The sequence below is a fragment of the Aquarana catesbeiana genome, linkage group LG02 (assembly GCF_042186555.1).
Source record: "Aquarana catesbeiana isolate 2022-GZ linkage group LG02, ASM4218655v1, whole genome shotgun sequence".
NCBI classification, from domain to species: domain Eukaryota; kingdom Metazoa; phylum Chordata; class Amphibia; order Anura; family Ranidae; genus Aquarana; species Aquarana catesbeiana.
Genome location: NC_133325.1, coordinates 377,168,223 through 377,186,441, shown reverse-complemented (window position 1 = coordinate 377,186,441; position 18,219 = coordinate 377,168,223).

The window sequence follows — 18,219 nt, the reverse complement described above, 5'->3', positions numbered from 1 at the left end:
TCCTACCCACAGCGCCGCCCATTCAAACTCCATATCCCAGGGCATCATGGGATTTGTACACTAGTTTTAAAGAATGATAACAATCACTAACATGAGGTAATGTCACTTGCTTCAAATATCCCTCCTCCAAGAGCCCTGGGATAGAGGAATATTCTCTGCAAACAGATGATGTCACAGCTTTTTAAACCTGTGAGTTTTATGCATAGTGTGAATTTTTATACAAAATCACAATAGTGAGGTTGCTTATCTACTTAAATAGGACTATTCTGCAGTTTTTTTCCCGAAGTTATTCTTTAAAGAAATTAGAAATAATTTAAACTTACTGTATCCAGCTACTGCTATTCGAACTATGCACTTTTGTCCTGCTGCACTTCTGTACTGCTGCACTTCCAAACAGCAAATTGTACAGAGTAAACTCTACAAAGCTGCTACCCCTCCTAAATACAACATAATTTAGGCACTAATTAGGACAACAGCTCACCTCTCTTACATATGCTAACTGATGAAACCCAGCACTCAACACGTTAGCAGCATAGTAACAATTACTCCAATAATTAGTAAACATTCACTAGTAGCAACACAGCCACAATACCAAGGTTAAAAAAAACAAATCAGTTTAAAAAAATCAAATTGGATATACTTTATAGAAATTAGAAATAATTTAAACTTACCGCATGCAGCTGTTATCTAAATAGTGCAGCCCTGTGTCTCATTAAACAATGTGCATACAACATTTATATTTAACATTTCATAATCAAAAAAATATTTTAAATTAAAAAATGAAAATGTCAAAAAATTAGAAAAAAAAAAAAAAAGATCACTCCTCGTGTCCACCACAATGGATCAACTTTCACTCTTCAATGGTAATCCTACAATCTCCAGAGTGCTCCTCTGTGTGTGTAATCAGCATTTGTGTTGCCACCAGACAAACCTTCCTTCACTTTCTCATAAATGCTCAATCATGCTATTACTTCCGTAAGTTTATGGACATAAAACAACACACACAGGTGCCATAGTGTACTCTGTTTGCATGTTTATTAAAAGCCACAAAGCAAATCCACTTACAAGATAAAAACTTTAAAACAGCATGTCTCAAATCATCGCTTCATTCACTGCAAATCTACACTCACGATGCTTCACAGATTCGGCTGCTCCCCTCTAAACGGGTGTCGGAATCTCATTGGCCTTCATCAGTAGATCCACTTACACACACGTCCCTGTTCTGGCTCTCGTACTTGCGATCGCGTGTGGCCGGCAGCAATTATGTTTTTTTTTGTGGATTAAGAATGTGCCTGAAGCCATAATAGTTCTATTACATGTTGAATATACTATTTGATACAACATGTGTCCCTACTGTGCCCTCTCCTCAGATGCCATGCACAGAAAACACTAAAAGAAAACTCCATACCTGAATTTGCTAAACACAGGTTGAAAGAAATCCTGTCATGGGAATAAGGGTGCTGCCATTGCTTTTTCTTCCTTCTGAAAATGTTGCCTATCTCTAATAATGGATGGGCTTCAGGCTTTAATTCTTTCTCTGAGTCCTTTATTCAGAGTACATCAGTAGATCAACATTTCTGACTTTATTAAAGTTTCCTGTGCTACATCTTTGTTATGGATCTGTAATTAAAAAATGTTAAAACCTCCAGACAGCCAAGCAACTAGCTTTTTCAGAAGAAGGTTACTAATGGTTCACACACATTGCTCTCAGTACAGGCGTACTTTAAAAAAAATCTCTAAGTGGAAAAGTATGGGAACTCTTACATTTAGTAATTTTAGTAATTACTTAAGTACAGAGGTGTCAATTTTTTTTTAAAGTCACGTGTTTTAGTTCATTGCCATGCTGGGTGACACAATTTCTTCTGAGTTTAGAGCACAGAAAGTCTCTCTGGTATTCTAAAGTGGAGTATCCTAATTCTACAAAAAAAAAAAAAAAAAAAAAGATTGCATTTGCAATGAGCAGCATAGAATGTAAAATCACAGTAAAGATTGTAAAGCAGTGGGAGGAAGATTAGACTTGCAGTGTGTTGGCAAACCTAGAAAAATGATCATAATATCCAAAAGTTAATGCAATGTTAAAGCCACATTTTTACGTGCAGCCGTACACATGTACAAATATACACATTTGCAGAAACAACTAAAATAAAACCTTAAACTCTTACCAGCATTACAAGTATACCAGAAAAACCATTGTCACCTAATAAGACCCCTGTTTATGTGAAAGCTGTTTGTTGTGGTAAGAGCTTTTGGTTACCAAGTGGAAAAAATCTGATGTCACAAATGGTCATGTCTCTTTGCCCTTCAGTGCTGTGCTGATCTGCACTTATGACACTCCAATTTCTTCTTGTGCACCCAGAAGGATGAGAGCACTGACGTATTTCACACATGATGCGAGAAGACTCCTTGCAATCAGCAACTGGAAGGAGGCATGGAGAACAGCAGGGACTGCTGACCGAAAAGTCCACAGGCCATCAGAGGAAAAATGATTCTGCATTTTAATATCAGCCTAGCGCCTCCAAGAAACATTTTTTGCATATTTAAACTACGCATGTTAAATTTTTTAGTTTATTTTCCAATAAAAGATTTTATTGAGCAAAGAAAAGCAACAATCGAAGTACGTACAATGTTAACAAAACATTTAAACTTCAGCAAAATTGTATACAATTTCAATGCAAACTGTGTGGAAATTATGGCCACGAATCAGTAAAGATAAACACAAAGTCATATCACATTGATATAAAAAAGAGGAAAAGTTGAAATTTTTGAAATATACTGAGGTCCACTGCCCCCAACAGTCAGAGGGCAGAGTTCCCCATTTAGGATGTGAAAAAGAAAAATTAACTGGATGGATGGGGGGAATGTGGGTCATAATTTAGCTAAACAGAGGTCATGGGTACAGACTTGTTATTACCATAGAGTATCATGGATAATAAAGGTCGTACTGGCAGGATTTTACTTGATATATCTGTTATTCTAAAGGTCATTCACCCTGTTGTCATGCTATCATAGGCATCAGAATATATGAACTGAGACCAGGCAGACCATGTTTTGTGGAACTTGTCGGAAGTTTAATTCGCTATATCAAGTGTTTCTTCCAGCTCAGAGATATGGTTTACGGTACAAGACCATTATCTGATTGAACTTTCGACAGTTTCCAGTATTTGGGGGATCAAGGATTTTGCAACCTTCGGGAGATGTTTAGTCAGGGATCGTTTATATCTCCCCAGAGGGTAGTTAGAGATGTGCAAAAGACAACATGCTGGGGTAAGCTTAATTTTAGTCTCAGTGATGTGAAGGATCAAATCACGGATTTTACTCCAGTAGGCGATTATCTTAGGACAATTCCACCAGGTGTGCAATATGTCTCCTCTAGCCTCCCCGCATCTCCAGCACAGATCCAAAGCTGTTGGGTACCATTTTTTTACCTTTACTGGTGTAGCATACCATTCTGATAGTACGAATTTTCTTGTAGTCTCGTGCTGATTGAACATTTGTATGCTAGAATACATGCATTCTCCCACTGTGGGTCAGAGAAATGCATTTGGAGCATGGCTTCCCACTGGCCTCTGAACCTGGCTGAATCTGCAGCATCAAACCGTTGGAGACATACATACATAAAAGAAGTAATTTTCTCAATTTGTTTGCTGGTCGAACAAATGGATTAAAAACGAAGTAGGTTCCCTGATTACTTCCTTTTTTTTTATCAGAGGAGAGAAGGTAATGACAAGTTTGTCTGTAGTTCCAGAATGTGTGGACCAGGGGTGAGAGGTCATCCAGCAACTTGTTATGGGGTAAAATCTGGCCTGCACTGACAAAGTGTGATGCTAGGAGAGGTGTTGCGTCTCCTAAGGAAAATGTTTTCGTGCCCATTCCTGGGGGCAAGTCAGGATTATTGAAGAGATATTTGGTATAGTAGGGCAGTTTTATGAAAAATTTTCAGGTAGCTCCAATGATGGGATGTTGTGAAAGCTCCAGGGGACATTTGGACCAGGGGATCCATGGTGAAAATTTCAATGGGTCCTTTGAGAAACTCTCCTCTAGGGACACCCAATCTTTATTGGCTGCATGGCAATGGCAATCAATAATTCTGGCCAGATGTTTGGCATAATAATATAGCCTAAAATATAGCCCAAAATTTGGGAAACCCAATCCTCCTGCAGCTTTGGGCTTCATGAGTAAGCAAAGATTGATACAGGGTTTTTTATGCGCCCATAGAAATTTCCAAAGTACAGATTGTAAATGCTTAAAGAAACTGGCCGGTATATTGATTGGCAGTGTGTAAAAATGATACAACAGAAGTATGGTCATTTTAACAATAGCCACTCTGCCGAACCAGGAAAAGTATTTGAGCAACCATTTAGAGAGGTCTTGTTCAATTTGGAGTAACAATGGTTTAAAGTTATGTGAAAAAATTTTCATATATTTAAGCGCACTGGCCACCCATTTAAAGGAGTTGTTCTGTCTTGCCTAGGTCACCATGCTCACAGGGAGGGTAAGATTCAGGGCCTCTGATTTAGTGTAATTTATTTTCATTTTGGATATGTATCCATAGATAGTGATAGCATGCAGTAAATTGGGAATGGACGTGTGCGGTTGTGTTAAGAAGAATAATAGGTCGTCCGCGTAAGCTGCGGTTTTATACATTTTGTTTCCTACCTCGAAAACCTGAAATTGAGGGGGACATGTTAACAGTGCAGATAAATGGTTCTAGTGAAATTAGCAGGGGCGACAGTGGACAGCCCTGTCTAGTGTCATTTTTGATGAAGACTGGCTCCGACAGGGTGCCATTGATCTTCAATCTCGCTATTGGATTCTGATATAAGGAAGAAATCCAGGTGAGTATATGCGGTTTCAAACATATATGTGAACAAGTGGCTAGTAAAAAGTCCCAACACACCCTATCGAAGGCCTTCTCTGCGCCTGTAGACAAGAGAAAGCCTCCAAAACCCGCTCGGTGGCAGTGATGGATCAAGTTAAGGGCCTTTGTTACATTATCCCTAGCTTCTCTCCCTGGCATAAACCCAACTTGCTCTGGACCTATCAGCTGAGGGAGAAAAGTGTGTAAACGATTGGCGACAATTTTAGCGAGTAGTTTCATATCAAAATTAAGCAGGGATATAGGCCAGTAACTCAACCAATCAGTAGGGTCCTTACCAAGTTTGGGAAGAACCGTAATATGAGCCATCAGGAACGAATTTGGAATTTGATGGGGTTCCATTAGGAAATTTAACGTGCGTAATAGTGGAAATTCTAGGTTGGTGAATGTCTTATAATAATGTACCGTAAAGCCATCTGGGCCAGGACTTTTCCCAGGCTTGAGGCTTTTAATCGCAGATGTTAATTCTTCAGAGGATATCGGGCTCTCTAAGGACTCCGCATCTTCATTAGAAAGTGTGGGCATACCACTTTGGATCAAGTAATCTTGAATTATTTGCTTCCTCTCTCCCTGAATATCAGTGGGTTTATGCATGTGGGGGATGTTATAAAGTTTGGAGTAGTGCCGTTGGAAGCTAGCTGTAATTATCCAAGGATCCCTCTTCTGATTTAATAGCCAAAATATTGTTTGCCAAAGAGACTTCCTTCAATGCTCTAGCCAGACATTTTCCCCCTTTGCCCCATGCTCATAGTAAATGATCTTTTTGAAAAAAAGAGAGCGTTTGGCCTTTAGATCGAGTAAGTTCTGAAGGTCTTGATGGGCCTCCAGAAGCTCCACTGCCATTTGTGTCCCCACTGAAAGTTTGTGATGCGTCTCCAACTGAGATATTTTGGACGTTAACTTTTTTAATTGGTGTTCGGCTTCCCGTTTGCAATGGGCCCCTAATCTGATAAGTTCCCCTCTGAGGACACATTTATGTGCCTCCGCATGTTGAATTATTTAACTGTCAAATTAGGTGTTTTGTTAAGAAGAAAAAAGTCTGTTATAAAATGCAGAAAGATTTAGTTTGAAGTAAAAAAAAAAATCGAATACACGCTATTCTTCCTATACTGAAATTTAGGCATGACTATATATATATATATATATATATATATATATATATATATATATATATATATATATATATATATATATATATATATATATATATATATATCTTTAGATAGATGGATAGATAGATAGATAGATAGATAGATAGATAGATAGATAGATAGATAGATAGATAGATAGATAGATAGATAGATAGATAGATAGATCTATATATATATGTAGTGGTCTCCCTGACTTCCAGGGGTCTGATGGTGACCCCCAGAGCCAGGGAGAACTGACATTCCACTTTAGGGTGCAGGCTACTAGGCATAGTGGGTGTGGTGGAAGGTGAAAAGATTGGGTGCCAGTCACTTTTTGTAAAAATGAACAAACAGAGTTTTATTTCTCTTAACAGGAACGGTGGGAGAGAGGGTTGGGGCTCAGGACACCCTTAGGCAAATGCAATAGCAATTAGGCAAACTCTGCAGACAAAGATAGAACTAGGCAGACAGCAACACAGAAAAAAGGGCCTTTAAGCTGACTGCAGCAATCTGTATCTTGTAGCAACTGCTGTCTCCTATAGCAACAACTATAGAAGATGGGAAACATCTGGAAGGATGTTTTTGGTATAGGTTTCATTGGCACAATTAACACCCAAAAACCAATTTTTCAACACCTGTTTGACAGGTGCATATGATTGCAATTTTTTTTGCCTTCATCAAGAGCACCTCTATAGGGTTACGGTGGGAAGGCGCCCCCGACATCCAAAGAGTAATTTTTCTGCACCTGTTTGACAGGTGCATATCATTGCAATTTTTTACAGCAAGGCCAATTCTTGCTTTCATCAAGAATACCTCTATAGGGTTACGGTGGGAAGGCGCCACCGACACCCAAAGACCAATTTTTCTGCACCTGTTTGACAGGTGCATATAATTGCAATTTTTTACAGCAAGGCCAATTCGAGCTTTCATCAAGAGTACCTCTATAGGGTGATGGTGGGAAGGTGCCAACGACACCCAAAGACCAATTTTTACGCACCTGTTACTTCTATCAGTCAAAGTGACACCAGAATGTATCCAAAAAATCTCTAATCATGTTCCCAGTGCACTACATTGTGGCCTCATCATACACACTGGCTCCCCAGCTATTGCTGAGCAAAATAAAGGCAGCTTGCAGGGAAAATGTCATTTTTTTTGGCTTTATAAATGCAATTATTGCTGCATCAGATTCTAGACATGGTACAGATCTGCCACTTTACAGGTAGACTAAGGGGACCCCCCAGGCACTATATTGGAAGGAATTTTTAATTTGTATGCTTTCACTTTAAAAATCAAAAAATCACTGCTAATTAAAAAATTAAGTTTTTCACAAACTTCTTTTTTATTGATACATGTCCCCCAGGGCAGGAACTGGACCCCTATAACCATTGTATGCCCAATTACTTGCATATAAGCCTTCAAAATGGGCACGTTTGATTTTTGATGTTCGTGTCCCATTGACTTTATTGGGGTTCGTTATTCGGGTCCGAACTTTCGCGGTGTTCGAAAGTTCTCGTGCGAACCAAACAGGGGTCCATTCGGCCCATCCCTACTTACCGTAGAGCCATTAGTCTGTGCAATTAAGCAGAACTTGAACATTAAGGGTTATTCCAAAGATTATTGTGAATTCAACCTCAATATGTATGCTGGAGCAAAAAATAAGAAGTGAGCCTTTAAATGAAAAAATGAATGCAGCTGCTAGCACATAAGAGTGTTCATACAACTCTTTAAATACCATACAAAACCAAGAAAGTGCAGTGTTCTACAACATATTTAGTTAATAGACTAAAAACAGTCCCAAAATATGGATGTGAAAACAGTCCTTGATATGAAATAGATATCCACCATGTGCATAAAAGATCATCCAGTGATTCAATACAGCTCAATTATGCACTCGGCAGAGATAAGTAAATAAACAGCCTTAGACCTTAAAAACACTCCACCCGGTGTTGTGAAAACAAAACACAAATGTTGTCGGAAATTCAGATCGTCAAGAACGTGCTGACGTACAACACGTACAACGGCACTACAAAGAGGAGGTTCAATAGCCAATGCGCCACCCTTTGGGCTCCTTCTGCTAGTCTCGTGTTAGTAGAAGTTTGGTGAGAGACGATTCGAGCTTTTCAGCCTTGTGCTTTTCAGATCGTTATTGCTCTTCAGTTTGTGCTTGTGGGTCGTATCTGGTTTTCAGTGCGTGTAGTCAGTTCGCATCTGGGTTTCAGTGCATGCTTTTAATAGTAGGTATTTGATTTTCAGTGCCTTCTTATCTACTCGTTTCTGCTTTTCAGATCACTCTTCTCAGGCCTTTCTGATTTTCCATGCGTTCTGCTCAATAGCAGTTTTTTATTAAGTTGTTGTTTACAGTGACAATGGGGGTTATTTACTAAAGGAAAATCCACTTTGCACTACAAGTGCACTGAAAGTGCACTGAAAGTGCACTTGTAGTGCAAAGTAGATTTGCCTTTAGTAAATAACCCCCATTGTCACTGTAAACAACAACTTAATAAAAAAACTGCTATTGAGCGTTGAAAGAAGAAGCCACACATTGTTGAGTAGAAAAAATTTTACTCTGTGCACAGTCACATGTGCATTTTGAAAAGGGTTTTTTCACAAACCAACATATTTTTGAAATACAATTTTTTTGGTGACAGTAGAAATATCCTTTTTTGTGGTAAACAGGCATGTTTTTTAAACCATACAACAATACACAACTCAAGAACTTACAAAGTTCAACTTTGATAAATTGAAGGCAATATCAAACATTAGTATGTCCAAATTGTGTTGATATTGCCTTCATCAGATGGGGTGAAGTCACCCCTGCGAAAGCCAAATTTTAAAGATGCACACAAATTGAGAGTCAAAATGGGGATTTCCCTCCTGATCCCATGCCTAATATCAACATGTGCTAGCTCCCATCATGGGGGATCAATGGATGTGTTTCAGGGGTGCAACCCCTTCCGATCATCTACTTGAGTTGCGAGGAAGGGGTTGCACCCCAAAACCGTGTACACTGATATCCCATGATGGCAGATAGCACATGTTGACACACTGTGTGCATCTTCAAAATTTGGCTTTCAAAATTTTGTAGAAAAGTTAGAAAAATAGAAATAATTTGATAAATGTTAGTGTGTTTTAGATTCTGCCTAAAACATCAATGATGTTTATACATATGACCTTGGTGGTATGGACGTGTCATTGCCATCAACCCATACAAAATTGTGGAAACATTATATATAACCTCTAGCGGGATTTTTAAGGCAATGAAGATTTTTTGATTTACTTAAAACCAATTTTATTAGTATAATAGATCAAAAAAAAAATAGCTGTTTACACAAAAAAATTATATAATCAAATAAATAGAGAAATTCTATATACAAAAAATCCGTATTGCTAACGATATATAACTATAAAAACAATTTTTGGAGAAAAGTGATACAGCACACCACCCAATACAATCACCACAGATGATAACCGTGGCGTCGAGTGGAGGAATTCCAACGCGTTTCAACCTGTATATTTTTATGGAAAGTCTTCTTCAGGGAAATGCATTACATTCTAAAAAAACAAAAATCGTCATATTACAGTTTATAAATTTTTATCAATATATACGTGTTTATGTATTATAGTTCCTGCAATATAAGATGACATCTTTTTTTTTTCTAGGGGAGTTTTTTGGAATTTTGATCATTGATGGAATTTAGACAACAATTAGAATGTCTTTTCAGTATTTTCCATATATTTTTTTCTTTTCCTTCTTTGTAAGATGTCATTGTTATCACCTGGTTTGGGCATTTTAAGCTCTTCCGGACGATATTTATGGGATAATATTTTCTTTGGTTTAATGTATTATTAGTATTCAGGGGTTTTCCCTGTTTATGTCCTGCATTCCACCCTCCCTCCTCCGGCATCTCTGGGTTTAACTGGACAGGGGAGGCCAGTCCCATAAGATCCCTCACAGGTGAGGGTTTAGGCTTTTTACCCCCCACATCCTATACCCTACCCAGCACAGGGGGAGTCCCGTGTCAGATTTACACAGGGGCCTTCCAATTCTTCCCTGCCTGGGGTTCCCCTCAGATAGGGATTCTTTCGTGTCGGTGGTTATTTAAGTCCCAGCTCCCCTCTCGCCTTTTTTACACTCTCAGTGCGAGTGGGGACCCATGTGGTTTCTGTTTATTTTATACAATTTTTCATATGTCTGATCGAGCATATCATTTACCAAATTTTCCCTTCTTGCCCCCCCCTCCGCACTGTGCGGATTGAAGGATCTTAGTATGCGGGTGGGTGGATATTTTATTAGTTTTTTTTTTTTTATTGGGGGTACACTCAGGGGGTCTTTGAGAGGGATTCTTTTTAGGCCTACTCTTCCATGGCGACAATTTTTTGCCTGGGAGGGCCTGACAAAAAGTATGGGCATAGCCCTTCCTCAATATGGCAGAGGGCTGGCCCATACGTATCCTGCAACCTGACGCCGTGGGGCGCATGTGGGATCCAACGCACGCTCTCGCGGCGCGCATGCACTACCTTGTGGCGTCACTCGTCTCCATGGTGACGCTCCGCATCACCACGGGGCGGGTGAGTGATCTGATGCACGCCTTCGTGGCACGCATGTGCGGCCTTGCGGCATAATTTGTCTCTATGGTGACGCTCAGCGTCACCATGTTCAAGCACACTGAAGGGCGGTCAGGATCTGGGAGCCACGCCATTGGCTGGTGCGGCAACCTGCCCCCGCCCACACCACATAAAGGACGCCTGAGACGGCAAGATGGCGTCATTCCTCCCCCGGGAACCACCAAGGGCTGTCAGGGCAGACGTTTGGCCCAATTTTCTTCACCATCCCTGGTGCATCTTTTTTCTGACACCTAGATAAGTAAGTGTTCTTGTTCCAACTAAATGGACTCTTTGCATATGGGAGATGGGTAATCTCTTTTTCTTCTGCTATTGGAGGAGGTTTGGGGATTGAGGTGGGGATGGGGGGTCTATGCGGGGGTGCATGGGATGGGGGATGGGGTGTGTAAGTGGGGGGTCTTGCCTAGGCGTCCCCTTGCCCTCCCCTCTCTCCCCCTCCCGGGCCCCGACGGCCACCCCCCCTTTCCTTTCTCTTTCCCCCCTCCCCCTCTATTATTGTGGCCTTTTTCTAATTATGCCCCCCTTTTTTTCAAACAGCTATCATTACTTGATGCTGAAAACGCCAAATATTTGGATTTAATGCATATTTCCAGCCGTCTTGTAGGAGTTATAGGATGGTTTAATCTTTGGAGACTTGGTACCTCTACCCCGGTGTGGGAGCCTATGTTTATCCATGAGATGTCCTGGGAGGATGTGAATAATAGAACAATCTTATATTGCAGGAACTATAATACATAAACACATATATATTGATAAAAATTTATAAATTGTAATATGACGATTTTTTTTTTTTAGAATGTGATGCATTTCCCTGAAGAAGACTTTTCATAAAAATATACAGGTTGAAACGCGTTGGAATTCCACCACTCAATGCCACGGTTATCATCGGTGGTGATTGTATTGGGTGATGTGCTGTATCACTTTTCTCCAAAAATTGTTTTTATAGTTATGTATCATTAGCAATACGGATTTTTTGTATATAGAATTTCTCTATTTATTTGATTATATAATTTTTTTTTGTGTAAACAGCTATTTTTTTCTTGATCTATTATACTAATAAAATTGGTTTTAAGTAAATCAAAAAATCTTCATTGCCTTAAAAATCCCGCTAGAGGTTATATATAATGTTAAAACATCAATGATGTTTTTGAGTCTTTTTTCTACATCATTGATGTCTTCCTTGACCTTCTGTAAATCCCGATTGCACACCATGATCTCCCTGATGAGGACTTGTGCACTTGCACTTGTGAAATGTGTTTCTTCTTCAAAAATATCCACATCACCTAAAAAAATAAAATAAAAAACATGTATTATAAATATGCAGGCATCCATCTACTACCTGAAGCTCTGGTCTCAGACACTCACCTGTTGTGGTCACTATTTCACCCACTTCATAAACCCCTCCTTCCTCCACATCCTCTGGTTGTTGTTTTTGGATTTCCCCTTCTTTAGGAGGTTAGGGGTCCCTGGTGACCTCAGACATCCCGGGTCTTTTCTCCCCTATATGAATAAAAAAAAGGTATACTTATCACACAGATATTTGAGGCAAGAAATAGGAATATGAAACATTGCTTGGAAGTGTCATACAATTGTCTGTTTTGGCAGAGTTCAAAGCTGAAGACATGATTTTTTCCCTTTACAAAGCTGGATTACTTACCTTTTTTGGTAAAGTTTTCCACATGGAAACACCCCTAGTATCCACTAGAGCACCTGTGTGGGACACCCTAAAAAGTTTGTTCTGGTGTCCCACACTAGTGCTCCTGCTTCCAGATATGTAAACAGCTGCTGAGTGTCCTCTCCTTACACTGAATCAAGTTTGCATTTCATTCTAGTTACAAACCCATCTAGACAACAATGTACTAAACTTCTTTTTAGATAAATAGGCTAGACCAAATGTAGTTACTCTGCATCTGCAAAAAACATTGTATTAGTGGGTGAACGAACAATGTTTACTACGAACGATTACTGTGCCCACAAACCTGAAACTTGCCATTTTAAACTGTACAACAGTAAAGAAAAGCACATGGAGCAGCATGAACGTAATAAGAAGAATAGGAACACATGACAAAATACTTACTTTTTTGGAGCACTCTCTTGATTCTTCTGTACTGATCCTGCTCCCTCAATTTGAGGTCTGACCGTAGTTTCCTCAGTTGATCCTTGGATCGCCGTACCCCAAAATTCTTCGGCAGACTTTTCACAACTTCAGTCATGATCTTGGCCTTTCTCACATTTGGGTTTGAGTACGGTCCATGCTTCCGTCATAGTCGGCCCTCTTGAAGATGTCCACCATGTCCACCATCTCTACAAAGGCCATATTTGAGGCCTTAACTATCCTCCGGAATGGGGACGTTTGTGGCTCCAGGCTTTTGTCGCTGCTGCTGCTGTCTTCGTACACCTGTTATACGAATTCATTGATATGTACAGGAAGCTGCCCTGTCTGTGGCAGGTAAACCACCCCTTTTATAACAATAAAAGAAAGAGGCAGGCGGCACTGGATCATTTGCTGGAAATCATGAAGCCGCAGATCCCCACGGCAAACATCAACTATTTAAAGGCCACAATTGGTGGCATGTGGAGCACTTGTAATAGGGAGAGCAAGAAGGTCCAGGATTCCATGAGAACAGGAGCAGCAGCAGATGACATTTATGTCCCCAGGCTCTGGTACTATGACAAGGGAAGAAAACAGGAAGCGCCACCAAAGTGCAATATGTTAAGTAAAATTTATTTGTACAGCAAGTAATGCACTTACAGAACAAAGTTTTAAAAAAGGCTCATCTGTGTCCTTAGTACAAGGTGCGGTCTGGTCCCTGGTGCATCTCGTCCCAAGGTTTAGCAGTTGCTGAAGTGGATCAGCAGCCTGTCCTGTGGCCACCAGGAAGTTGGCCAGGTCCGGCGTGGAAAGCAGGGGATGACGTCACTGGAAGCTTAACCAGGAGAAACACAACAGGCTCCAGCACACCAAACACACACCAGCAGCAAAATAAAAGGGCCAAATATTGGAGAATGGATTGAACCAAGGCTTAATTATGAAAAAAGTGTATATAAAGGAATTATTTTCTCTATGTGTAAATTATTTTGTATCATGGGGTAACTGACCGAGGGATGGGGACGGGGCTAAGGCGGGACAAAGGAGCCATATTAAAACAGAAAGAGATATGTTTCAATACTAAAAGAAGATGTGTACATGCATGCACCTTCACCACGAGGTGCATGCATGTATCTATACCTACATATAAAACATATAAACTTATACATGACATGTGGGATACCTACTGTATAGACCACAACATATATACATATACATTAGGGATGAGCCAAACACGCCCCGGTTCGGTTCACACAAGAACCTGCAAACGGACCGAAAGTTTGCGCAAACTTTAGAACCCCATTAAAGTCTATGGGACTCGAACGTTCAAAATCAAAAGTGCTAATTTTAAAGGCTAATATGCAAGTTATTGTCCTAAAAAGGGTTTGGGGACCCGGGTCCTACCCCAGAGGACATGTATCAATGCAAAGAAAGTTTTAAAAATGGCCATTTTTCGGGAGCAGTGATTTTAATGATGCTTAAAGTGAAAAAAAAGTGAAATATTCCTTTAAATATCGTACCTGGGGGGTGTCTATAGTATGCCTGTAAAGTGGCGCGTGATTCCCGTGCTTAGAACAGTCCCTGCACAAAATGACATTTTTAAAGGAATAAAAGTCATTTATAACTGCTTGCGGCTTTAATGTAATGTCGGGTCCCGGCAATATGGATGAAAATCATTGAGACAAACGGCATGGGTACCCCCCATCCCCCCGAGTCCATTACCAGGCCCTTTGGGTCTTGTATGGATATTAAGGGGGACACCGCATCCACATTGAAAAAAGGAAAGGCGTGGGGCCCCCAGGCCCTATATACTCTGAACAGCTGTATACAGGCGGTGCAAACAAGACAGGGACTGTAGGTTTGTTGTTAAGTAGAATTTGTTTGTGATTTTGAACTGGTACATTTTTAAAGTGTAGCTCCAGCCAAATCTATTTTTAAGCTTTTTGGAAAACATAGGGAAGGGTTATCACCCCTGTAACATTTGTTTTGCTGTCTGTGTACCTCTTCAGAAGATTTCACCTCACTTTCTGTCCCAATGACAAATGTTTTTGGAAAATTTGGGGGTTTTAGTGAAACAAAGATTGGTGATAAAGCATCAGTGAAGAGGAGACACGTTTTTCCCATATTAACTCTTACAGGGGAGAATTTCCATTCCTAGGGGTATATTTAATCTCACTTCCTGTTGTCTCCTTCCGTTTGCAAGTAGAATTTGTTTATAAGTTGGATGTTTGAAAGTTGGGGCCTGCCCTATATACTCTGCAGAAATTGGGGCCTTAGGTGTTGGTGTTGCCAAAACACTGTAAGCCCTCACAGTTACTCTTGGTGAGCGCAGGAACAGGCCCTGCTGTGAAATATCAGATCAAGAATTGTAATTACATGCCCCTGTTGAACAGGGTCAGAAAAATTGGGCCTTTGGTGGTGGTGGTGCTGGTGCCGCAACACTGTAAGTCCTCACAGTTACTCTTGGTGGGTGCTGGAACGGGCCCTGCTGTGAAATATTATATCAAGAATTGTAATTACATGCACCTGTTGAACAGGGGCAGGAAAATTGGGCCTTTGGTGGTGGTGGTGTTGCCACAACACTGTAAGCCCTCACAGTTACTCTTGGTAGGCGCAGGAATGGGCCCTGCTGTGAAATATTAGATCAAGAATTGTAATTATATGTCCCTGTTGAACAGGGGCAGAAAAATTGGGCCCTAGGCACTGGTGCCACAACACTGCAACCCCTCACAGATGCTATAGTTGGAGCGCAGGAATGAGCCCTGCTGATTCCACGCAGCGTGTGCTCTAACAGATGGACAAGAGGGACAGTGTCACTGATGCATGCACCGTCACTGCTCACCATCCTTGTGGCCTCCTCAAATGGTGACAGGACATTGCATGCATCCCTCATCATAGCTCACTGGCATGGGGAAAAAACAAGCTCCCCTGTCCTGGTGCCATATTTGCATAGGTACTCATTGATGGCCCTCTGCTGCTTGTGCAGCTGCTGCAACATGGCCAATGTTGAGTTCCACCTGGTGGACATGTCACAGAATAGGCGGTTCTTGGGGAGGTTAAATTCCTTTTGGAGGTTAGCCAGCCAAGCACTGGCATTATATGACCTGCAGAAATGCACACAGACTTTCCTGGCCTGTCTCAGGACATCCTGTAAGCCCGGGTACCTGCCCAAGAACCACTGCACCACCAAGTTAAGGACATGAGCTAAACAGGGCACATGGGTCAGTTGTCCCTGTCAGAGGGCGGAGAGGAGGTTGATGCCATTGTTGCAAGCCACCATACCTGCCTTAAGCTGGCGTGGTTCAACCACCTCTGAACCTGCCCCTGCAGAGCTGACAGAATCTCTGTCCCAGTGTGGCTCCTTTCCCCCCAAGCACACCAGCTCAAGCACCGCAGGGCATCTTTTTCATCTGCGTGTTTGCGTAGCCCCTTGAATGCCTATGGAGCACGACTGGTTCTGAGGACAAATAAGTACAGGAATAGGCCAGGGAGGAAGAAGAAGAGGAGGGGGTGGAGGAGAGAGGTGTGGCAGAATCACCACTAGTAGAATTTTGGAGGCGTGGTGGCAGAACAACCTCCAACACTACCACACTCTGTCATGCATCCTTCCCAGCTGCCAGAAGAATCACCCAGGGCACGGTGAAAGATAGGTAATGTCCCTATCCATGCCTGCTGGACCGTGAGTCAGCAGTAATATGCACCTTACCACTGACCGCCCTGTCCAGCGAGGCCAAGACATTGCCTTCCACATGTCGGTAGAGAGCCGGAACTGCCTTCCATGAGAAAAAGTGGCATTTGGGAACCTGCCACTGAGGAACCGCACATTCCACAAACTCACGGAAGGGGGCAGAGTCTACTAACTGAAAAGGCAGCAGTTGAAGTGCTAGCAATTTAGCCAAGCTAGCATTCAACCGCTGGGCATGTGGATGGCTGGGAGCGAACTTCTTTCAGCGGTGCAGCAGCTGGGGCAGGAAAATTTGCCTGGTACAATCTGATGTCGGTTTACCGATAGCAGATTGCCCGCAATTACTTGGCTTTGACACACCTAATTCTACACCTTCATTCCTCTCAGTGCAGGTTTCAGAGAGGACTGAAGGTATAGTGGGAAAGGAGATCCCAGCTGATGAGGAGCAAGGAGAGGTCCGCTTTGTTCTTTGGTGTGGGTCTTTTAGGTATGCTTGCCAACGAACTGCATGGCAGGTCGACATATGTCTGTTCAAGCATATGGTGCCCAAGCGGGTGATGTTTTGGCCACGCGAGATACGCTTGAGACATATGTTGCAAATAGCAGCGGTGAGTTCTGATGCACTCGTCTCAAAACAGGCCCACACCAAAGAACAGAGACAGCAGCGCCCTGCACATGCGGAGCTCTGCGGTGTGATGCAGTCGGTGTACTGCCCTTAAGCTGGCCCCTGGAGGGCATCCTGCCTCTTGGAGATGTGCCTCCTCCTCCTCCTCCTCTCTCTTACGTGGAGTCAGTGACCTTATCATCCCCTCCCTCCTCATCACTGGAGCAAAGCTGGCAGTATGCTGCAGCTGGGGGAACATGACTGCCAGATTCCTGTCCTTCTTGGGCATCCCCTGTCTTTGGGCTCACGTTACTGCCTTCCACTAGCTGGGTACTATCATCGGAGCCTTCAAAATGCTGGGCATCCTCCTGGAGCATGAACCCAACACTGTGGTCAAACAGTTTGGGGGACTCCTCAGGAGGACATGGTGGGGCTAGGGAAGGAGTGACTGATGCCATTGAGCCGAGTGAAGAGACCGCGTTGGCAGCTGCTTTGCCAGACAAAGTACCCTGAGCCTGGGTGAGAGAAGATGAGGAAGATGAGTACGGCTTGGTCATCCACTCTACCAAGTCTTCCGCATGTTGCGGCTCAACACGGCCAGCTGCCGAAAAAAGGAGAAGCATGTCCCATGGCCACGTGCTGATGAGAATGCACCGTCTCCACGACCAGCACTGTTGCCTTTAGACACAGAGCCTGCTTGCCCTCTTTTATTGGCTTGTGACTGTCTGCCTCTCCTTGTTGGCCTTCCAGACATACTAATGGCCTGCAGTGAGATGTAGCTGCAAAAAGCTGGGATGTATAAATAAATATATATATATATATATATATATATATATATATATATATATATATATATACTGATACTGTAGCTAGCAGAATCAACTGCCTGCCTGTAGTATTATTAGTATGAGAACACCAGCAATTGTCTTCAGGTAGCTTTAGGTGCACATTGTGCAGAGGACACAGTACACTAAATGTAAATACTGTAGCTGTCTGCCTGTGGTATTAATAGGATCAGAACAACAGCAATTGTCTTCAGGTAGCTTTAGGTGCACACTGTGCAGAGGACGCAGTACACTAACTTGTAAATACTGCAGCTGCCTGCCTGTGGTACTAATAGTATCAGTAGAACACCACCAATTTTCTTCAGGTAGCTTTAGGTGCACACTGTGCAGAGGACGCAGTAGACTAACTGTAAATACTGCAGCTTCT